Source organism: Lycorma delicatula, chromosome 1 (assembly GCF_047948215.1).
Source record: "Lycorma delicatula isolate Av1 chromosome 1, ASM4794821v1, whole genome shotgun sequence".
Taxonomy (NCBI): domain Eukaryota; kingdom Metazoa; phylum Arthropoda; class Insecta; order Hemiptera; family Fulgoridae; genus Lycorma; species Lycorma delicatula.
The window spans coordinates 308965655-308991362 of NC_134455.1; positions in this window are offsets into that span (position 1 = coordinate 308965655).

Consider the following 25708-nt stretch of genomic DNA (forward strand, 5'->3'; position numbering starts at 1 on the left):
AACTCATTACTGTTAGAATAAAACACACTCGATTACAGATAATTTGTATATTTAGTCTGTTTTCGATCTTTTGCAAAATTTGCAAATAATTATTCTTATATTTCCTAATAATAGTTATTTAAAACTCAGTAAGTTATATATTTTGCTGATCTACTGAGAAGATCAGCTACACAGTGACTTTGCAAACATTTTATTTCCTATTTAAATTTTTACTTGAGAATTTCATACGTGTTTTATAAAAATATGTAAAGAAAATATTTTTAAAAAAGAAAGGGAATAAAATAATTACATGTGAAAATTTCACAAGAAAAAAATAATCTTTTAATATGATAGTTTTTTTTTACTTATTATTGTTAAATAATGTAAACGAAAACTTATCATGACATTTAGCTTATGACAAAAGCTGGTTTACAGAGAAAGCTTCTGTGTGTAACCTTCATAACGTCGATTGCCCTTTTATTTATCACATCGTTATATGTTTTTGTGAATATAGCATCTACCTTGTGTAATAATCATCATCACTTTCTTTCCTGTCTCTCTCATAAATTACCGCTGTAGAATGACCATTTCCTGAACTAAAGACCTTATTTTAAACAACAGAGAATGTTAATTTTACCGCAAATATATTTGACTTTTTACCGAATTTTCGAAGAAAAGTACGGTATCACTTTCGGTTGCATGGTATGAGTTGGGGGGGAGGGGGTAAAATAAATTTGAAAGAGTACGAAAATACCATTCGCTTAAATTTGGATTTCTTTATATATTTATAGCCCTATGTACAAACTTACTTTTAATATTTTTTCAAAGCTGCGGGTACAAAAATCAATTGTGACCAAAAAAATTCAAAAATCAATTATTGCAAAATTTTTTAGTAGTGCCGCTAAGAAGGCCACATTGCTTGCAAGACGGAAGCTACAACGAGCCTCTAGAAGAGGTGATAGAGCTGTGGATGTTCTGCTGGTGGTGTATCGCCGTGCAAGAAATGACCTGAGTACTACTATTAAAGCGGCGAAGGAAAAAGCATGGGAAGACCTCATTGCTGGACCATGGTCATGGTGGACCAATAGGGGGGATATTGACTGGTCATGAATAGGTTTGGTAAACCTGCTGCCCCTCTCTCATGTAGTGGATCACTGCGGACAGTCTTGGAACTCTGTCCAATCCCTGAGTCGGAATGGCATGAGATGCACACCATACATACACACTGCTTTACGATTTGCGAACTGGCGGAATCTACCCGGAGACTGCACCCTGACAAGAGTCCAGGACCTGATCTAATACCCGGTACGATTTACAAGGTACTTGTTATACGGCACCCATGGATCGTCTTAGACGCTTTTAATCACGCTTAGGAAGCCTGTTGTTTTCCACTTTTTTGGAAAGAGACAAGAATGGTTTTGATTCCGATGAAAAAAGACGCAATATAATAAAGACCTTCGTATCGTCCCATTTGCGTCCATTTTCCGTCCCATTTACGTACTGTTGGCACGTTATTTGAACGCCTCATTGTTGATAGACTGTGGATGAAAGTCGAGGAGTAGGGCGAATTTTCCTCCAATCAATACGGCTTTGTTCCGGGGAGGTCCACTATTGATGCCCTGAGGTATGTCACTGGATGGGCAAGATATCGTGTTACTGGGACCTGGCGTCGGAGGAGGATCCCATTAGTGGTCCTCTTGCATTTGGGAGTGTGCCTTGGGTGTGATAAACGAAGCCCTACAGTGGTGGAACATCAGTGAATACTTGCGTTGCCTAATTATACCTACATGATAGACGGGTAAACTAATACAGAAGATGGAGAGGTGTCGTTCAACATGTGGTCGGTTCTGGGGCCACTCCTGTGGAATCTTGCCTTAGATGACGTGTACCAGTTGATCTTCCACGGTAACATGCCTAAGACTGAAGCTAAACGTGTCTTACTAGATGAATGGCAGGACGAGTGGAATGCCTTCGCAACGGGAGAATGGACGAGGCGAATAATACCGCGAGTACATTACAGGGTCCAGCGAGGTGCAGTGGGCTTCTATCTTTTCCAGCTTTTGACTGGACATGGGGATTTTGAAGCTCACCTCCATCGCTTTGATAAGAGGAATTCCTCCGACTGTAGGTACTGTAGTAAGTTAGACACACCTGAACATACTATTTTTCGGTGAAATAGGTGGATGTTGTCCGACAGGGTTTAGGGCTGAGTTGGCTCACTCCTGAATTGAGGTGTAAATACATGGCAATTGGAAGGAAACTGTGGGGGTCGGTTGTGAAGTTAACTACGCTATTACTATTACTACTACCGAGGACCCCTTTTGCTGGGAAACAAAAGACCGTAGTCCTGGCTGGAACCCACTCTTATGGGAGTGCACCGGTTAGAGGCGAGGCAACATAAAAAGGACCGAGTCCCAGCCAGCAGGAGATCCTCTGTGGGGCACAGCATAGACGGATCTCATGGATTCCCCATGGGAGTTCGTGGGCAAGGCAATCACTGCGGCTGCGCAAGGCTTCGGCGCAGGACCAGCCCAGTGGTAACAAAAAGGTTCATCCAGTGGTTAATTTTTTGTTAAATACTAATGATAATTTTCTAATACTGTTTAGTAATAATCTGCATACATAGATAGCAATGTAAGGTGAATTTTAATAAGAACTGTTCTTAAGGTATTGTTAAGGACTCTGTACTAGATACGCGGTTGGATCACGTGTTGATCAAAACTTTAATAGCAGATGTTTATATTATCAAACTCTCTCATCATACTGCGATCTGAGGATGACGGATAGATCAGGTAGGCGGGGGATCCAGTTGTTTTATCGGGTTGGTTACCACCCGTGTTGTCGGAGGGGAACTAGATTATATATGGCAGTACTCTGTCTGAGATTCAGCTATGTGGAGTTGAGAACTTCATTCTCTTTCAGTGGAAGTCTTTGTCATTCTTTTTGAAGTTTTGAGGGAGAAAGAAGCTTTAATAGTAAAAAAAAATTAATACTGGAAGAACATTCCTAGTACTTCACATACCTAACACTTAAGATAAATAGCTCCTTCGATCTGGAAAGGACGGTTTGCCGATGTGGGCCGTTCTTGATGAGGGATCGTGGACCCTTCGTGGTAGTTTTTGTATAATGACAACTGGAAGCTGGATAGCCTCATATAGGAAAACTGCTGAAAAGTTTCACAGGAAGTGGGGTATTCTAATGGATTTCTAATAGTAATGGCTTACTAATATAATATAAAATAAAGATCCGACCGGCAGGCTGACCTGCCATGCCGGACATACTGTCGGTAGGTGGGAAGGGCTTTTAGAGCAGTAAGGATAACGCCTACGCTGTTCTATGCTTAATTGAAGGTCCGGCGTAGGGCAGAAAAAGAAGATAAATAGCTCCTAACGGTACAATTCAGAGGTCGTTTGAAATTGATTTTTATCACTATTCTCTCTATTATGTATTACTACCGTTGCGTTACATAGTTTTCTAGCCTTTGCTCTTCAAGGAACAGTTTTTGAATAAAAAAGGGGGAATTTGACTTACTTTTCTTGATTTGTATCAACAGACCTCATGCATCAACAGTTATGTGCATTTGTCTTATTTTCGTCAGAACCAGAAAAGATTTTTCTGGCCAAATTCTTTTTGAGATTCTCTATGACAGACCACAAAAATTTCTACCTGATCTGTAGCCAAATTTTTGACAAAAGTCAAGTAAGATGGATCATAGACCCGTCTTACTTGACAAATAAGATGTAAGATGTATGAGTAAATAAGATGTAAGCGTAAGTAACAGTTTAGAATATGATAAAATGACAGCTTATTTTAAACAATAAAACGTTATAAAATAATAAATTAAAAATTTTGAGTTAAAAATTAATAGGATTTAAAACGACTTTAAAGTTTTCTCAAGACTGTTTTAAAATTCAATGTCAGAAGAATATTTACGGATTTTATTTGAAACAAAATTGATCTTAAATTAGTGGTTGGTGATACTTTAACTGTACTTTAGTTTAGTAAGAATTAAATAAAAAAACATATTTTATGTAATGCATTTTATAATTAATAAAAATTTTATTTACGATATTAATGAATCGTATCTTCTATTACAGACTTATCAAAATTGTATTAATTAATCTTGTAATTAACACTTTATTCCAGATCGCTTGTCACCAATAAAATTTGTATTCTACCGCGAGTAAACTAAGAATGAAAATACACAAATTGCTCTTACACAAATTACACAAATACATAAATCAAATTGTCTTTTGCACATCTGATGGCGTTATATAATATCTGATATGAAGTTTTACTACATAATCTTCCAACTAGTGATGAAGGGGGAAGATGGAAATTCAACAGAATTTCCATCTACAACAGAATACATAGTAATACATCACTATGTATTACTTGAAGCCACTACGTACATATATATATTATATATATACACACACAAACACACACCCACACATTTTTTGTTTGTTTTTTTAATAAACTAGAAATATAGAAAATCTATAAAACGGAATTTTGTGACCAGAATTTGTTTAAGAATATAATGTACAATTTCATTCAAAAAAAGTTATGAGTTAATGCTCTGAAAAAACATGAGCTAATAGTACAATGAACGTCTTACCAAGAAACTTCTTATGAAATAATCAAAGCTCGAATGACACAATTAACTAATTAAATGTAATTGTCAGCGACTACTGCACACAATTCAGACACGCACTAATGAATATGTCTAAAGAATTACATCTGCAGTGTCAGGTTTTTAGAAAGAAAAAAAAATGTTATTTTTCAATGGAAATGAATAGTAGTGATAAAAATCAGCAAGAAATATATTAAGAATAATAATTAATTTTAAAAACTGTCAGCACATAACGTAAATATTATTATTCATCAATTCTTATTTTAGTCATTATCTTGACCTTAACTTGTAAATAATATCAATGAATAAAGTAAAAAATAAAAATGATATACAATTATGATAAAATTCTGATTTTTTCGTTCACAAACGAAAAATTAAATATTCTTCAACTATATAGTTGAAGAATATTTAATATTTGTTTTTTTTTGTGAAAAATTTTACAAAAATATTAATTTTTTTCCTTGAAGAAAAAATTCGGTTTTTCAAAAAAAAAATTTTGAGTTTTGTTGATTTAAAGGGGCAAAGCAGTTAGAGTGTCAGCAGTTGTAAATGAACCAAAATTCTATTTTAATTTTTTATATCGGTTCTCGAACAAGTAGAAAACATTTTCATTCAAAGAACAATTTGTATACAGATTTTTTTTTAATTTTTGTTTATTTAAGGCTAGAAAACTAGAGCGCCTGAAGTGCAAGAGATGAGTTGCACCATTTCGAAATCATAATGTTTTTATTTGTCACTGAAAATAAAATACTTTTTTTTATTTGAAAAAGAAAGACTTAAATATTTTTTCTTATATTAATCGTGGTTACAGAAGTTCACACCATTTATCAATCCTGATTGTGATTCTCTACATTCTTATGATTTTGAGGCTTGTCACGTATCTGGGTGTACAAGAGGTACTGCTCATAATTACTTTCTTTGAAAATAATGATCTTCACTACAGTGTATCATTTCCTGTGAAGAACAAAATGAAGGTATCACTGCATTTCACTGTGCTTGGAATAATAATGTACACTACTAAATTAGGCTATATAAGGAAGACAATAAGATCCTTCAATCCTCATCTTATTAAGTCTATAACTGGATACTAATTATTCTTAGGTTCTTAGGAAAGACCACGCCGCTTGCAGGAATCTGTTTTGTTTCATATCTGGTTGCCTTTGTAGGTGAGGCTGCTAAAAAACATATTATTAATCATAGTACAGAAAAAGGGGGCAAATGGAATACAATTAGAGTATAGGTGATGTCACGTAAGTTTTATATTGCGTAAATTATTTAGAAAAGTGTGAGGTTTTAAGTAGCGAAACAATTATTCAAATCGGTTGATTAGTTTTTGTGATAACGAGAACTAAAAAACAAATTTTATCTCTTTCTATGTATATTATGTAATAATTATTAAAATCTGACATGTTTAGTTAATTTAGTCCTTAGTTATATATTATTAGATTAATACATATGTAAACATATGCAAAAATGTGTACATACATCTGGCTATATATGACCGATAAATGAAAAAAAACGTGCATTGAAAACGTAAACACATTAAGTAAAAAAAGTGAAATAAGCCTGTTATTATTAACACTTACCAAGAGAATTTAAATTCAGTTCTCGCGCTACTCGTCTAATTTCATTTGTGCATCCTGTCTAATATTGTGGGTTAGTAAATGTTCAAGACTACATTATAGAATTTTAAAAGATTTTCCTTTTTAATCGATACGTAGTCCTTGAATCAACGCGCTACATAATAAGTTTGTTGCTTATTTATTCCGTCACCGTATGTAGTAGACGAGTCAAAATATTCAGACACTGAAATGTAGTATCTTATTTTGACATTACGAGTATATTATTTTTTAAACTATTTTTTAAAGGAAATTACACTAAATATTGTTTATATTTATTTCATTTCTTTATTAAGTTTAACTACCCTAATACAAATATAGCAAATTGTTATAAAATAACAAAATATTTTAGTATATTTCATACCGACTCAAAATAGTAAACTTACAAATAGTACGAGAATAAATTTGCGATTAAATAAATATTAACTATTTTATTATCCCTTTTCTTCTAAAGAAAAAAAAACATTATTATTTTTTTTTTCTAAGGAAGTTCAGTAATTTCTATTAGATACACATCCTTGATCTCATAATTCTTCAGAATGAGATTCTGCAGATAAAAATAATGGCAACATTTTGACTATATTAAACACTGTTAGATTACGAAATCGTTTTTATGTCAGATAACTGATGAGAGATATGTTGTTGAATTAGAGATTCTTCTCTAGGGCAGATTGATGTCCTGAGTCCACTAAGACTACTTACATAAGGATAATGCGGAGAAAATGTTCAAAGGAAAGTTTTCTGATGAAAAAATTCAGGTAAAAATGTAGTTTAAGTAGTTTTATTGGTTTTTATCCTCTAAGAATAATTACATGTGAAAATTTCACAAGAAAAAAATAATCTTTTAATATGATAGTTTTTTTTTACTTATTATTGTTAAATAATGTAAACGAAAACTTATCATGACATTTAGCTTATGACAAAAGCTGGTTTACAGAGAAAGCTTCTGTGTGTAACCTTCATAACGTCGATTGCCCTTTTATTTATCACATCGTTATATGTTTTTGTGAATATAGCATCTACCTTGTGTAATAATCATCATCACTTTCTTTCCTGTCTCTCTCATAAATTACCGCTGTAGAATGACCATTTCCTGAACTAAAGACCTTATTTTAAACAACAGAGAATGTTAATTTTACCGCAAATATATTTGACTTTTTACCGAATTTTCGAAGAAAAGTACGGTATCACTTTCGGTTGCATGGTATGAGTTGGGGGGGAGGGGGTAAAATAAATTTGAAAGAGTACGAAAATACCATTCGCTTAAATTTGGATTTCTTTATATATTTATAGCCCTATGTACAAACTTACTTTTAATATTTTTTCAAAGCTGCGGGTACAAAAATCAATTGTGACCAAAAAAATTCAAAAATCAATTATTGCAAAATTTTTTAGTAGTGCCGCTAAGAAGGCCACATTGCTTGCAAGACGGAAGCTACAACGAGCCTCTAGAAGAGGTGATAGAGCTGTGGATGTTCTGCTGGTGGTGTATCGCCGTGCAAGAAATGACCTGAGTACTACTATTAAAGCGGCGAAGGAAAAAGCATGGGAAGACCTCATTGCTGGACCATGGTCATGGTGGACCAATAGGGGGGATATTGACTGGTCATGAATAGGTTTGGTAAACCTGCTGCCCCTCTCTCATGTAGTGGATCACTGCGGACAGTCTTGGAACTCTGTCCAATCCCTGAGTCGGAATGGCATGAGATGCACACCATACATACACACTGCTTTACGATTTGCGAACTGGCGGAATCTACCCGGAGACTGCACCCTGACAAGAGTCCAGGACCTGATCTAATACCCGGTACGATTTACAAGGTACTTGTTATACGGCACCCATGGATCGTCTTAGACGCTTTTAATCACGCTTAGGAAGCCTGTTGTTTTCCACTTTTTTGGAAAGAGACAAGAATGGTTTTGATTCCGATGAAAAAAGACGCAATATAATAAAGACCTTCGTATCGTCCCATTTGCGTCCATTTTCCGTCCCATTTACGTACTGTTGGCACGTTATTTGAACGCCTCATTGTTGATAGACTGTGGATGAAAGTCGAGGAGTAGGGCGAATTTTCCTCCAATCAATACGGCTTTGTTCCGGGGAGGTCCACTATTGATGCCCTGAGGTATGTCACTGGATGGGCAAGATATCGTGTTACTGGGACCTGGCGTCGGAGGAGGATCCCATTAGTGGTCCTCTTGCATTTGGGAGTGTGCCTTGGGTGTGATAAACGAAGCCCTACAGTGGTGGAACATCAGTGAATACTTGCGTTGCCTAATTATACCTACATGATAGACGGGTAAACTAATACAGAAGATGGAGAGGTGTCGTTCAACATGTGGTCGGTTCTGGGGCCACTCCTGTGGAATCTTGCCTTAGATGACGTGTACCAGTTGATCTTCCACGGTAACATGCCTAAGACTGAAGCTAAACGTGTCTTACTAGATGAATGGCAGGACGAGTGGAATGCCTTCGCAACGGGAGAATGGACGAGGCGAATAATACCGCGAGTACATTACAGGGTCCAGCGAGGTGCAGTGGGCTTCTATCTTTTCCAGCTTTTGACTGGACATGGGGATTTTGAAGCTCACCTCCATCGCTTTGATAAGAGGAATTCCTCCGACTGTAGGTACTGTAGTAAGTTAGACACACCTGAACATACTATTTTTCGGTGAAATAGGTGGATGTTGTCCGACAGGGTTTAGGGCTGAGTTGGCTCACTCCTGAATTGAGGTGTAAATACATGGCAATTGGAAGGAAACTGTGGGGGTCGGTTGTGAAGTTAACTACGCTATTACTATTACTACTACCGAGGACCCCTTTTGCTGGGAAACAAAAGACCGTAGTCCTGGCTGGAACCCACTCTTATGGGAGTGCACCGGTTAGAGGCGAGGCAACATAAAAAGGACCGAGTCCCAGCCAGCAGGAGATCCTCTGTGGGGCACAGCATAGACGGATCTCATGGATTCCCCATGGGAGTTCGTGGGCAAGGCAATCACTGCGGCTGCGCAAGGCTTCGGCGCAGGACCAGCCCAGTGGTAACAAAAAGGTTCATCCAGTGGTTAATTTTTTGTTAAATACTAATGATAATTTTCTAATACTGTTTAGTAATAATCTGCATACATAGATAGCAATGTAAGGTGAATTTTAATAAGAACTGTTCTTAAGGTATTGTTAAGGACTCTGTACTAGATACGCGGTTGGATCACGTGTTGATCAAAACTTTAATAGCAGATGTTTATATTATCAAACTCTCTCATCATACTGCGATCTGAGGATGACGGATAGATCAGGTAGGCGGGGGATCCAGTTGTTTTATCGGGTTGGTTACCACCCGTGTTGTCGGAGGGGAACTAGATTATATATGGCAGTACTCTGTCTGAGATTCAGCTATGTGGAGTTGAGAACTTCATTCTCTTTCAGTGGAAGTCTTTGTCATTCTTTTTGAAGTTTTGAGGGAGAAAGAAGCTTTAATAGTAAAAAAAAATTAATACTGGAAGAACATTCCTAGTACTTCACATACCTAACACTTAAGATAAATAGCTCCTTCGATCTGGAAAGGACGGTTTGCCGATGTGGGCCGTTCTTGATGAGGGATCGTGGACCCTTCGTGGTAGTTTTTGTATAATGACAACTGGAAGCTGGATAGCCTCATATAGGAAAACTGCTGAAAAGTTTCACAGGAAGTGGGGTATTCTAATGGATTTCTAATAGTAATGGCTTACTAATATAATATAAAATAAAGATCCGACCGGCAGGCTGACCTGCCATGCCGGACATACTGTCGGTAGGTGGGAAGGGCTTTTAGAGCAGTAAGGATAACGCCTACGCTGTTCTATGCTTAATTGAAGGTCCGGCGTAGGGCAGAAAAAGAAGATAAATAGCTCCTAACGGTACAATTCAGAGGTCGTTTGAAATTGATTTTTATCACTATTCTCTCTATTATGTATTACTACCGTTGCGTTACATAGTTTTCTAGCCTTTGCTCTTCAAGGAACAGTTTTTGAATAAAAAAGGGGGAATTTGACTTACTTTTCTTGATTTGTATCAACAGACCTCATGCATCAACAGTTATGTGCATTTGTCTTATTTTCGTCAGAACCAGAAAAGATTTTTCTGGCCAAATTCTTTTTGAGATTCTCTATGACAGACCACAAAAATTTCTACCTGATCTGTAGCCAAATTTTTGACAAAAGTCAAGTAAGATGGATCATAGACCCGTCTTACTTGACAAATAAGATGTAAGATGTATGAGTAAATAAGATGTAAGCGTAAGTAACAGTTTAGAATATGATAAAATGACAGCTTATTTTAAACAATAAAACGTTATAAAATAATAAATTAAAAATTTTGAGTTAAAAATTAATAGGATTTAAAACGACTTTAAAGTTTTCTCAAGACTGTTTTAAAATTCAATGTCAGAAGAATATTTACGGATTTTATTTGAAACAAAATTGATCTTAAATTAGTGGTTGGTGATACTTTAACTGTACTTTAGTTTAGTAAGAATTAAATAAAAAAACATATTTTATGTAATGCATTTTATAATTAATAAAAATTTTATTTACGATATTAATGAATCGTATCTTCTATTACAGACTTATCAAAATTGTATTAATTAATCTTGTAATTAACACTTTATTCCAGATCGCTTGTCACCAATAAAATTTGTATTCTACCGCGAGTAAACTAAGAATGAAAATACACAAATTGCTCTTACACAAATTACACAAATACATAAATCAAATTGTCTTTTGCACATCTGATGGCGTTATATAATATCTGATATGAAGTTTTACTACATAATCTTCCAACTAGTGATGAAGGGGGAAGATGGAAATTCAACAGAATTTCCATCTACAACAGAATACATAGTAATACATCACTATGTATTACTTGAAGCCACTACGTACATATATATATTATATATATACACACACAAACACACACCCACACATTTTTTGTTTGTTTTTTTAATAAACTAGAAATATAGAAAATCTATAAAACGGAATTTTGTGACCAGAATTTGTTTAAGAATATAATGTACAATTTCATTCAAAAAAAGTTATGAGTTAATGCTCTGAAAAAACATGAGCTAATAGTACAATGAACGTCTTACCAAGAAACTTCTTATGAAATAATCAAAGCTCGAATGACACAATTAACTAATTAAATGTAATTGTCAGCGACTACTGCACACAATTCAGACACGCACTAATGAATATGTCTAAAGAATTACATCTGCAGTGTCAGGTTTTTAGAAAGAAAAAAAAATGTTATTTTTCAATGGAAATGAATAGTAGTGATAAAAATCAGCAAGAAATATATTAAGAATAATAATTAATTTTAAAAACTGTCAGCACATAACGTAAATATTATTATTCATCAATTCTTATTTTAGTCATTATCTTGACCTTAACTTGTAAATAATATCAATGAATAAAGTAAAAAATAAAAATGATATACAATTATGATAAAATTCTGATTTTTTCGTTCACAAACGAAAAATTAAATATTCTTCAACTATATAGTTGAAGAATATTTAATATTTGTTTTTTTTTGTGAAAAATTTTACAAAAATATTAATTTTTTTCCTTGAAGAAAAAATTCGGTTTTTCAAAAAAAAAATTTTGAGTTTTGTTGATTTAAAGGGGCAAAGCAGTTAGAGTGTCAGCAGTTGTAAATGAACCAAAATTCTATTTTAATTTTTTATATCGGTTCTCGAACAAGTAGAAAACATTTTCATTCAAAGAACAATTTGTATACAGATTTTTTTTTAATTTTTGTTTATTTAAGGCTAGAAAACTAGAGCGCCTGAAGTGCAAGAGATGAGTTGCACCATTTCGAAATCATAATGTTTTTATTTGTCACTGAAAATAAAATACTTTTTTTTATTTGAAAAAGAAAGACTTAAATATTTTTTCTTATATTAATCGTGGTTACAGAAGTTCACACCATTTATCAATCCTGATTGTGATTCTCTACATTCTTATGATTTTGAGGCTTGTCACGTATCTGGGTGTACAAGAGGTACTGCTCATAATTACTTTCTTTGAAAATAATGATCTTCACTACAGTGTATCATTTCCTGTGAAGAACAAAATGAAGGTATCACTGCATTTCACTGTGCTTGGAATAATAATGTACACTACTAAATTAGGCTATATAAGGAAGACAATAAGATCCTTCAATCCTCATCTTATTAAGTCTATAACTGGATACTAATTATTCTTAGGTTCTTAGGAAAGACCACGCCGCTTGCAGGAATCTGTTTTGTTTCATATCTGGTTGCCTTTGTAGGTGAGGCTGCTAAAAAACATATTATTAATCATAGTACAGAAAAAGGGGGCAAATGGAATACAATTAGAGTATAGGTGATGTCACGTAAGTTTTATATTGCGTAAATTATTTAGAAAAGTGTGAGGTTTTAAGTAGCGAAACAATTATTCAAATCGGTTGATTAGTTTTTGTGATAACGAGAACTAAAAAACAAATTTTATCTCTTTCTATGTATATTATGTAATAATTATTAAAATCTGACATGTTTAGTTAATTTAGTCCTTAGTTATATATTATTAGATTAATACATATGTAAACATATGCAAAAATGTGTACATACATCTGGCTATATATGACCGATAAATGAAAAAAAACGTGCATTGAAAACGTAAACACATTAAGTAAAAAAAGTGAAATAAGCCTGTTATTATTAACACTTACCAAGAGAATTTAAATTCAGTTCTCGCGCTACTCGTCTAATTTCATTTGTGCATCCTGTCTAATATTGTGGGTTAGTAAATGTTCAAGACTACATTATAGAATTTTAAAAGATTTTCCTTTTTAATCGATACGTAGTCCTTGAATCAACGCGCTACATAATAAGTTTGTTGCTTATTTATTCCGTCACCGTATGTAGTAGACGAGTCAAAATATTCAGACACTGAAATGTAGTATCTTATTTTGACATTACGAGTATATTATTTTTTAAACTATTTTTTAAAGGAAATTACACTAAATATTGTTTATATTTATTTCATTTCTTTATTAAGTTTAACTACCCTAATACAAATATAGCAAATTGTTATAAAATAACAAAATATTTTAGTATATTTCATACCGACTCAAAATAGTAAACTTACAAATAGTACGAGAATAAATTTGCGATTAAATAAATATTAACTATTTTATTATCCCTTTTCTTCTAAAGAAAAAAAAACATTATTATTTTTTTTTTCTAAGGAAGTTCAGTAATTTCTATTAGATACACATCCTTGATCTCATAATTCTTCAGAATGAGATTCTGCAGATAAAAATAATGGCAACATTTTGACTATATTAAACACTGTTAGATTACGAAATCGTTTTTATGTCAGATAACTGATGAGAGATATGTTGTTGAATTAGAGATTCTTCTCTAGGGCAGATTGATGTCCTGAGTCCACTAAGACTACTTACATAAGGATAATGCGGAGAAAATGTTCAAAGGAAAGTTTTCTGATGAAAAAATTCAGGTAAAAATGTAGTTTAAGTAGTTTTATTGGTTTTTATCCTCTAAGAATATTTAATACTTTAAGGTGAAGAATAAACCTGACCTAAAAAGTTTCCTTGAGATTAATTATAGATAAGTTAAAAATCTAATAAATTTTAATAACATTTTTATTAATAAAAGTAAAAAAAAACATTTGTTAAAAAAGGTAATAATTTCGCATTAATACATTTTTAATTATTAATCTAAAATAAATACATTAAAATGTATTAATAATTTTTACTACATTTTATGCAGTAAAAAGTATTTTTATTTTATTATATAGTTTTAGGCAGTTTTACAGTGTATATCAAAAAGACATAATAAAAATGTATTATCATTGCAAGAAAAAATGTTTAAAATTTCACTCAGTATTATTTAATTTATCCTTACTTACCGTTACTTAAATGCCCCTCAAAGGAACTGGCCATAGTCGCATAAAGTACATTTATGAAGAAAATTGAGTTGTAAGAAAAAGAGTTTGGGGTTTGTTCGGGTACGATTGAAAAAAGCGAAAACAAAGTTATTTTTACGTAGCAGCAGAATATACGATTTCATTTCATTATTTTTATTTTTTTAGAAAATCATAAGCCTCATATAGTTTATAATTAAACTTTTTATTTGAAAAAGAGCTTTATAATAAAGAATCTAGAAGGGGAATAAATAAACGTTCCTTATTGAACGAGACATTTTTTATTGATTTAGTAAGATATTCATACCGAAAAATACTAAATTCTTGGGATTTAAGCACATGAATTACATCGGTTTCTTTGAAATTTGTGTATTTTATAAATGCGTTAAAAAGTGATCAATTGGCTAAATTTATTGTTAGAGATATTCTTTGCCTTGAAAAATGTCTACACACGAAATTAAAATTACCGGGCTGAAAATTATGTTCATTGTTATTTCTGGCAGTTAATTAATTTATTTATTACTGCTACGATTACAGAGTAATCAATTAAGATAATTTTTAATGATAAGCATGATATTTTTTGGGGTTAAAAAGTGCTAAGCCTAATGTGAATTCAAACACAGAACTTTCTGCCTCGAAAGTCAGAAGAGAATATATTGATGTTAATGTTAAATATATTTAATGTAAACGGATATTATTTGTGCAGTCAAAAAAAGGAAAATAATATTTTTGAATATAGGCTTTGAGCCAAGACAAGCTACGTGTTTGCTCATATATTTTGTGTACTGATCACATTACCATTTAATTTGGTAGAACTAAATGAAATACCACATCATATCTAATCAGTTATCTTATTTATAATGTATTTTATTATGAGGAATTTTTACCAATTTATGGAAATTAAATTTTCAAGTATATACAGTTCATTTACTGTTCTTAAACAAAGTTGTTTTTAGGCGAGCTAATTTCCGTCACATAAAGTGAGCAGTAAGTAGGCAGCTTTCTAAATCAATTTATTATAAGTATTTTTTATAGATAAATAAATGATTTAGAAATACTTATAAGAGTGTCGTTCTTAAACTCCTGGAAGTGTACTCCAGGGAGCAAGGAATAGGGAATGAAATAATTTCAAAATATTTATTAGTATCAGTAATTACGAAATAAACATTATCAGTATATACTAACTTCTTTTCATTTTACGTCTGATACATGAACGATAGAAAAAGTATAAAAAAGATCAATGGCTTTTGAAAGGTAATGAAAAGATGAACTGTTGGAAACAGCATTTCATGCAGCAATATTTTTAAACATGGATTCGTGAAATTATTTCATGAAGGTCTTTACAAAATAAAGAAATAACTACCTCGTAAGTTTTTCAATACTTTCAGGTCAAATCTCGCAATCAAATTTTTCATAGTAAAACCAGAGAATTTCATCCCAAGAGCAAACCGTGCTATATTCTATTCAGGACGGTGTACCACAAAGAAGTCTTCTGACACCAACTTTATTTGTTTTATACATTTGTGGTAAAATTAATAGCAACACTCGTAGGTGATACCGCAGCGTAAATTAAAAATAACTCATTATTTACGGTTTGAAATCTTTTACAAAAACATCTGAACTTCATTCAAAATTTGCAAAGTAGATGGCGAATGAATACGAATAAAAACTGTTCAAATCACACTTTTACGCGTTAACAGAAACATATCCTCGGTATTTCTGGGCAATTTTTAACTTCTCACATCAGATTATGTTAACTAATTGTAAATACACAGAAACATATCCTCGGTATTTCTGGGCAATTTTTAACTTCTCACATCAGATTATGTTAACTATTTGTAAATACCTTTTGATTACAACTAACATGAAAAACTCACTCCGAAAAAAATAAAAGCAATTAAATCATGCGTTTTTACAATACTGTTAGATTTTGAAGGAAACGTAAAACCTTTTCTTTCACAAAAACATTTCTATTCAGACTGATCAAATCGATATTGATGTATTTAATTCAATTGAGTGGAAAACAAGCAATTCAAACATTAAATTTTTACAACGATTTCAGTCCGAACTTCTTCGGATATCACAATGTTATAGTTCTAGTTGAATTATTCTAGAAAATTTCAACGTCCCGACCATTTAAGAAGAAATTCATATATTTACAGTAATGTATCAACTAAAATTAGAAAACCATCCAAATTATTAAAAACTAAAGCTCCTAGACAACAATGAGATGTCACATAAGCAGTGACGCAGACATGAAATAGACTCATTTTAAAGACAAACTCAAAGCGATACATCTGTTCATAACCTCATTCAATTCCTTCAAATACCTTAATTTCTACTGGTTTCCTGGTACTGGAATTTTAATCTTTCGTAATTTCATTAATAATAAATTGGGGGGGGGGGGGGAGAAAACGCATTTACGCACGGAGTGTTGGGCTCCCACTGTTTGTTTTATCTGACCGCCATCAGCAGATACCGATTAAATATACTACCTTCCTTTCTACCTGGACTCGACCGGGAACCGTTTTACACATTACGTCAGGCCTAGTCATCCTAGCTTAGCCTGAGAAGGCCGCTACTTAATTTTCACCTGGCTCAGGACTACCCAGGTAACCCTTCTTACCTGGGTAAGAAGGGTTCGACCCAATTCTTACGAATTGGGTCGTACTCTCCCAGCTACTCAGATCACGGAGCATCATCGCATCTACGTTGTGGGGCTCAGTGTTCCGAGGTCCGCCTCTAGTGTCCCTCGATCTACCGTTCACCGAGCACATTTGAAAAAGATGCATCGTCCCGTACACCGGAAGGGCATTAGAGGTAGTCAAAAGACGCGCTTTCCCTTTGCCATGGAGATAATAGTAATTACCTTCATATATGTGTATATAATATCTCCATAATAATAATAACAATTATAATTACAATAATACTATTAATTATTATTATTTTCACTTTAATTTTGCTTCTAATATAATGCTTTTATATTTGCTTAATAATAATAATAATATAGAGGATGGGCAGATGCCATACAAGTCGCTGTCACGATTGTGGCGGACTGGATACAGCAGAGCATGTAGTATTTTTTTTGCCCTAGATGGCGCAACTTCCGCGTTGTGATCAAGGGTCAGGGTGTGGAGGGGGCCAACAATATAATCGAGGTAATGCTCAGCAATAGCAAGTGGGAGTGTGTCTCGACTACGATCGCATCAATGATACGAGAGAAGGCCAATGAAGAGAGGCGACGGCAGGCTGAGTTGATGCGAATCTATGGAGGCTTGGAGTTCGATGACAGGTGATCAAGGGAAGGCAGCTTCTGGTAGGGGAGGGGGGCTCCTCGGAGTCGTCGCTCGTCGATCGCCCACTAGGGACGCCTTCCGTTCACACGGATTCGGATAGTGGAGTGCCTGGGTGATCATGCAGGAGCTCTACATACCATGTGGCTTAGATCCGGCCCCTGCATGGTAGAAGAGGAGGTTTTTTACCGGGTGAGAGCCCCGCACTGCCGTCAGTGAGGGCCTGACGGCGGCTGGCAGAGCTTTTTCCTCCGCTACGGAAAGAAAAAAAATATAATAAGAATAAATCAAATAATAATATACGCATATTTTAATATTTAAATAAATAATTTTCCGATGGTCAGTTTAGTATAAAGGCCATTTTTCAAAAATCGAATGTTGGCAAAATATAGTAAATTATTGTGATTTTTTTTTTAATTAACAGTCAGATAATTTTTTATCTTCATTAGAAGAAACAACTTATAAGTATAAATCTTTGGAAAATATTTTAGGAAAAGCTAAATGTTTTATTGATTTTTAGATCTGTAAATAACGTTTCTAAAGGAGAATAAGAATTTAAAAAAATTTAATTTACATTTATTCCAGATTTATTCTACTTGACTATTAATAAAATTCATTCATTAGTTCATTTATATACAGATCATGTCCGCCGGAAAGACATTAAGGAAATTATACGCCATGAGTTGTAAATAATTTCCTAACACCTGTAGGTTAATATAAATACACTAAATATAAAGCTATAAACATGTTATATAATCGGATCGGTTAGTCATATACCGGATTTTCAGTTAATAATATCTGATCAATTAAAATTAACATTTTTTATTTATTTTTTTACAATAAACTGGATTATAATTAATAAATTTCAACGTTTTATTGTTAATTGTTTTACAAAAAAAAAAAAAAACAAACAATTGATTTATTTTTATTTTGACCTCTTTGTCAGGTTTTTAGCAGGAATGGTGAACGTAATCAACATAGCGCAATAATTATACTAACATATATTACCAAAAGTATTTTATTGTTGAAACGTAACATACGCTAAAACAGTTCAGTGTTTTAAAATAAATAATAATAGAACGTTTGCTTTAGTATAAAGTATATTGTTACCAAAATAAAAATAGCACATTATTAAAGAACAATAAAAACACGTTACCTAACTCACATTTTATACATGTGGTAATCTTTTCAGCATTAAACTGCTACGGTACTTAATAAAATTTCACTGACATTTAAATTTTTGTTTATGAAACTATTATATTATGGTTTACGCTTTTTATTAATTAGTGTTTCTTTTTTTAATTTAAGTTTACATTCAAGCAAAATAATAGAAGTTGTAAAAGATCTAACTAAACTTCTTTAAGTTATGTTTTAATTTAACCCTGATCTATATTTATACAATGCTAGTGTTAAGTGACTACCATTCATCCATTCTATTTAATTTAAAATTATTTATACAAACGTAAAAGCTTATTTGAATTGTACCTGTATATTTTTAAATATATAATATTGTATATGTTATATAATCTAAAAATAATAGTTAGGTTTTTAGACGAATTATTAAATTCATTTTAGCTGATTTTAGAAATCTTTTATGCTTTATTAGCTACAAAAAAGTACCTTTTAAGTCATTCAGGTATATGTATTTAAATATTAACTTTCATCTTTAATTGTCTTAAGTAAAATATTAAAAATACTCAGAAAATCATAATTTAAAAAACAGTAAATTCTTCCGTTAAAATTTTTTAATTAACATAACAAATATTGGAAAGAAATTTAATGAAAGGATTGATGTTTTGCAGAAAAAGATGAAACGACGACGCAATAATTTCAGGCCAAGCAAGTTGAATATTAAAAATTAGAAAAGGGTGAAAATTTCGTAGGTTTAAAATTTGAAGCAGAATCTAAGTTTTTTTTATTATCAATACTTTATTAAGCTTAAAATAGTTTATCATGACTAAATTTATTAAGAACACAAAAGATAGTACTAGCACTGCTGAACAATAAAATACTAACTTTTAAAATAGAAAAATCTAAGAATTAAAGAAAAATATATAGTATTAAGATTCATAATGTCATCCATCGCCTTTTTTAAATCATAATCTCCATATTCTTAACATTACGAATCCTTTCTTTTGTACGCTGAAATCCGTAGAAATTAAAATAATAAGTGTACTATAATATACATGAAATGAAATATTTCTTGCCGGTGAATCCTTTAGTAGAAATTTAAAAGTAACCGCAGATGATTAATGAAGTACTAATTAATAGAAAATTAAAGAATTGCTAATTAAAAGTAAATATTGTGGCTAAGTCAATGTACATGCTCTTCTTCACGATATGGGCACCAGAGGATATCAGAGAACAGTGGAGAATCTGAGATGAAATTATGAGGGAAAACACTATATACATACCGAATGATTCAAAAAGGACTTCACAACTTCAAGAGTATATAAAAATTTATTTAGATAATTTACCGATTCAGTTGAGGTCTCATTTCATAGCAAAACACATCAAGTTTTGACTCACCTAATTCATTAGCACCGAATTTGGTCACCATTCCAACCCCTTAGGGGAAGACACCCACCTAGTGAGGTTCAGGTAGCCCACCCCCCGTTCCAAGCCCAGTTGGGCTTTTACGGGAGAATTTTGTCACGAGCGCTTCACCAGTGTTGTTAAAAATGGTTATATTTACTATTGCGGAACGTGCTAGCTGTGTCTTTGGTTTCAAGATTTGCTTTTAGCAACTGCAGTTAAATGAATTTTCGTAGAAGAGTAGACGTACAATTTACTCTTGGTACCAAACCTTCGTTGAGACTGTTTGTTCTGTTAAACATACAAAATCACCAGGATGGCCATGCATCGCTGAAGCTGCTGTGGAACAACCCAGAAAAAGCGTCGCACGTAATCCGAAGAAATCAGCTCGATGTGCGTCACGTGAGACTAGCATTCCACAAAAGACTGTTTGGCCCATATTACGTAAAAGAATTCACTTGAAGCCATACAAAATAACCGTGGTTCAACACATTACAGATAACGAAAAAGTTTCTCGGCTGCAGTTTTGTGTGGAAATGATGGATATCATAATATATGAATGATGAGTTCCAGAAAACGATACATTTTTAAACAATGTAATTTTTAGTGATGAGTCAACGTTTCTCATCAGCAGCAAGACGAACATCCATAGCTGCGAAGATGGGGTAGCGAAAACCCTCAACTAAAACTTTGCAACACATTCGTGATAGCTCTTAGGTCAATGTTTTTTATGCCCTAAGTAAACAGACTGTACGGCCCGTTCTTCTTCCAGAAGGCAATCCGTTTATCCGCATATCTTTTATCTGCACACGCTTCAAAATCTTATAATTCCTCATTTAGACGATGATGATCAAGATAGATGCCATTACTATCAGCAAGACGTGACACCGCTTCACTACTGCCTAGAAGTTCGAGATTTTGTTGAAAGGATTCTCAGGATCGGTCGTGAAGGTCGATTTGGATGCCCATGTCGCTCCCAAGATTTGACTCCGCTAAATTTTTTCTTGTGAGACTTTATTAAAGATCGGGTTTATGTACCACCTTTGCCTGTTGATATTGTTGAGCTAAGATTTCCAGTTAAGGCCGTAGCTGCAGAGGTATCGCTCAACTTGCTATCTATAGTCTGGAATGAAATCAGTTTCAGGTGGGATGTATGTCGGATTATAAATGGAAGCCATGTCGAACCAAAGTGAATGCTGGGTGACAAATATTATTGGGTTTTCTATAAAATGAGAATTAATCGAATCTGTAAGTTATATCAATAAATTTTTATATATTTTAAAGTTGTGAAATCTTTTTTGAGTCATCCGGTGTATATAGAAATATATCGAATCCAGTGTGTTCCCTGTTAATATTATTTCATTGAAAACATTTTTTTGTAAATAAGACGGACAGATCGTTTATACATCCACACAAACTCACATTAGTAAGACTCTTATTTGGGTATGTGATATTTCATGCTCTGTAATTTAGGAAAAATATTCTAAAAAATATGTATATTTCAACTTAAATTTTTTTTTTACCATTAAAAAATATCAGTATCAACAAATATGATAGTGGATCTTTAATAAAATATCAACCGATATACCTAATTAATTAATCTTTTTTTTTTGCCAGAATATTCCGTTTTTCATCAAAGAATTTTTTCAACATATACTTCAAAGCTTCAAAAAACTCATTCACACCCCCAGCTACTTTTAGTCGATTGCGACACACACTTCGAAAAAGTTTGTGTATGACCTCGCTTATCATCACAACCTTGCTATATTATAAATTTATCTACCAGGAAAACAAGAAAAATTAATTAAGAAAATTCTTTTAACCACAAAGTTACGTGCATGGACAAAGTATTTGTAACGTAAAGGGTGAAGACACCCATCTGAGTTTTCCCAGCAAATTACAGTTTTAACCACATAGTGTGAACGTGTGTTATTGTGGAATAACATAATACTTTTTGACAGACTTCCATATTATATCAGTTTGGATAACGCAGTGCAACTCATTTGTGATAATAATTAACTACATGTCTGAAATAAGATTGTCGTTTGCCGTGATTAGCAAAATACGGCTTCTATTATCATAAAAAAAATAAAAAGATAATAAAAATTTTACATCAAACCTTTTGGAAATGATAACCTCTTATTAAAAAAAGGTTGTATCAGAATTAAAAAAAAAAGATTTATTCGGTGCAGTTTTTGCACATATTTATTAGTTTTCTTGATATATTGTTAGTTATAAAAGATATTAATATATCTTTTATATGTATGTGTATATTTTTTTTATTACAAATAAACATACTTATTTCAAAATTAATTTTATTGATACTTTTTTTAATAAATGATAAGTAATACATAAGATTATTATTAGCATTTTTTTTTTTTGAGGGAGTGTTTCATATGTATTCTTGAAATAAATATAAAATTCTGATTTTTTTTATTAACAAGGAGAATTTTGATATGTATATATATTTTGTGAAAAATCAATGATTGGAACAATCCGGTACTGAGAATGAAAGTAATGTGTAGATTAGTGCGGAGACATGCAGGAATTGCGTAAACTGTATCGTGAATAAATTCACCAATTTAAGCTTAGGTTCTTTGTTGATAGAATTTTGATTTATTGCTTGTAGATGTGCTTGTTACGGAATCAGACATGGTTGATATAATAAGCTGTTAATATTTTGTTTTATATAACTTATTATGTACTACATGTATCTTGAATTTAATTTCTTGAGGTACATATTATAAGAAAAGATTAATAAGAAATTTTTAATTCTAAAAAAATTGGTTCAATTTTACGTTTTATTTCTCAAGTAATGAGTAAACTGCTCAAATGTTTTGGAACGGTAACTTAGATTATTTAATAAATTAAGATTTAAAAATTAAAAAGAAACTTCCAAACTTACTGGTTAGGGTGTAGTGAAACATATAAATGCATACACATTGACCGGTCTAGTTAATTGACTTTTGACTAACCATAAAGTCAGCTGGTTCTTTAATTATAATTTTAACTGATTTACAATCGGTGATATCAGTTATAATAATTAATGGGATATGAGAGCTTAACTAATACAGTATGTCGATTACAACTGAATTACAATGTAGGAATGTAAGACTTTATAATAAAAACATTATTTTAATAGAGGTCTAATAAGCAACATGTGTATAAAGAATAGTAGTAACAACTATAAAAATAAAAGTGAATACGTAAAAATTTATTTAAATATTCGTTAATAAATAAAGCAGATAATATTAGTAATAATCTCTTATTTTCAAATTAAATTATTTAAAACGTCGCAGTTTATCTATCGCAGTCACTGAGTATTTTGATAGATATTTTCTATAAACACTTATTCCGATTGGTAAAAGATGTAATCATTGCATAAAGAAAAACAATTTACTTTATAAAAGTGCCACTTATTTCTACAATGAATAATGTTAGCAGGAATAACAATGTATTAACGACTAATATTGCAGCAGCATAAGTAAAAGTATTCTTCTATGAAATGCATAAACGTGATAATGTTGGATAAAATGCTTCAGGAACTTTCCATCATACGGTACTTCCACCTAAGCACCGTACTTTGACCTGCAAAACCGATAAGGTTTCAGCAAGCTATGACTCATAAAGCAGCTACCAAAGGAATATCTCGTTGTTTACTGGTTACACGTTTTTTGTCTGCTATTATTTCGCAGTAATAAATAAATAAAAAATATACCGAGTTCCTGAATATTTATCGCAGTTTTAAAAAAAAATTACATTTTTTATTTTAGCCAAATTTGAAAGGGATTAAATTGAAGGTTTGGTAGTCAACAACCCTTTCCTATCAATGTGGATAGTATTAACAATCGAGTTGTAAATAACTACTGAAAAGAGTTTGAAGCTGTATATGAAATCACGGAGAAAAGGTAGCAAATGCACGCAGCTCATCTTTTTATAAATTTTTGTTTTTAACATTTCTTGCTAAATTTGATATTGATATTTTACCATTTTTCCATTTTGCAGTTACAAAAAAATCGGTAATGTGTATATTAAAAGATTAATGGTACAATCCATTCAATGAAATGATTTTGAACTACTGACATTGAAGTGGCTCCTAGAATCTAATTCACTCATTATAACTTGTAAGAATATTACTAAATATTTTTCCACATGCTCTAAAATATTTCACTAAAGAAAAAGAAAAATATAGTTGTATACAACGGTTTTGTTGTAACAGAAAACAATAATGTTCCTTTAGTTTTTATTGAAGTAATAAATTAAAAAAGATAACTATTTAAATCGATACTTAGCAAATAATATTTATTTATTTATTATAATAATAAATCATCCCAACCTTGAAGGAAAGGTCGGCTGTTAGATCGTAATTAATGTGTAATTAAATGTGTAGACTCGAGGAAAAGGTCCACGGAATCTACTCGCTTTTATTTTATTCGACAAGGACATCATTTTTTATTGACTTCTCCGTCGTTTATGCATTATCTTGATATATAAATTTGTATACTGTTTTAATAACCTAATATTTGCTTTCAACTTTTTTTTTTAAATTGATATGGGCCTCCATCCACTTCTAATGTCCCTAGCCCAAGTCACATTCTTTAAAAAAGATTGCCAGATGTAAGATTGGATCATTCTAAAACTAGGTTCCTATCCTACAGATAAATCGTCAGGTGAGTAGGGTGTGGATCGTCAGATGTAAGCGTGTATAGGGCCCTTACATTTTAATGAAAACACAAAAATATACTTACTATTAAGATATTTAAATAAATAAATAAAAAAAAAAAACACTTAACACATACAGAGTGTAAAAGGCCCTGACATTTACATAAAACACAAAGACTAAGATGAAAACATTAAACAATCTTTCAAATATAATGCACAAAAACGTTTAGCAACAGCATGCAGATTGTGAGAACCCTATATTCAGGTGCAAAAGGTTGTCACATATGGGATTGTCTTCTTTGCCATTTTCTAAAACGTTATTATTTCTTAGTCCATACCTGTTTCTGTGGCTTTCATGTACTTTATATTCTTCTAGCAGATGCTTAACGTTAAGTGGTTTATTACATGCACTGCGCACTGGTCTTTCTTTGCAAGTTAACAATATGAATTTGTTATTGACTTGCGACCGATTCTGAGTCAGGTAATTAGCCACTTGTTTCCAGTGAGTCAGTTTCGCATCCACTCTTCCATTTATATGGAGTAATTTTAATTTCATTCATTTTCGTATCTAATTTTCTCCATTCATTAGTCCACATGGTTCTGATGATCACTGTTAGACGATTTTTAACGTATGCCACTCGAACAGGAATCATATTCATGTTCTCATAAAATGTTACCGTTCTTACAGTATCGTCTGCTCTTTCATTTCCTAAGTTACCAACATGCCTGGAATCCATACATATACACATCAACCGAATGAGACGGTCTCATTCAGTTTAATACGTATATGGAATGGACAGGATGTTTGCGATAAATACATTCTCACTGTTCCTGTTCCGAATTGTAGTTAGTGCGCTTAAAGAATCGGAACGTATGATATGTACTCTCTCTTCGCAGAAATGTTTTGTGTAACGAAGAACTAGCTGTATAGCAATGAACACTTACCATGTCTGACAGTTTCCACGAATGAGCTTCTCCATTTATGTATTTAGAGCATCTAACACCATGTTCAGTTTTAGAACCATCAGTAAAAGTTTTCATATAAAAAA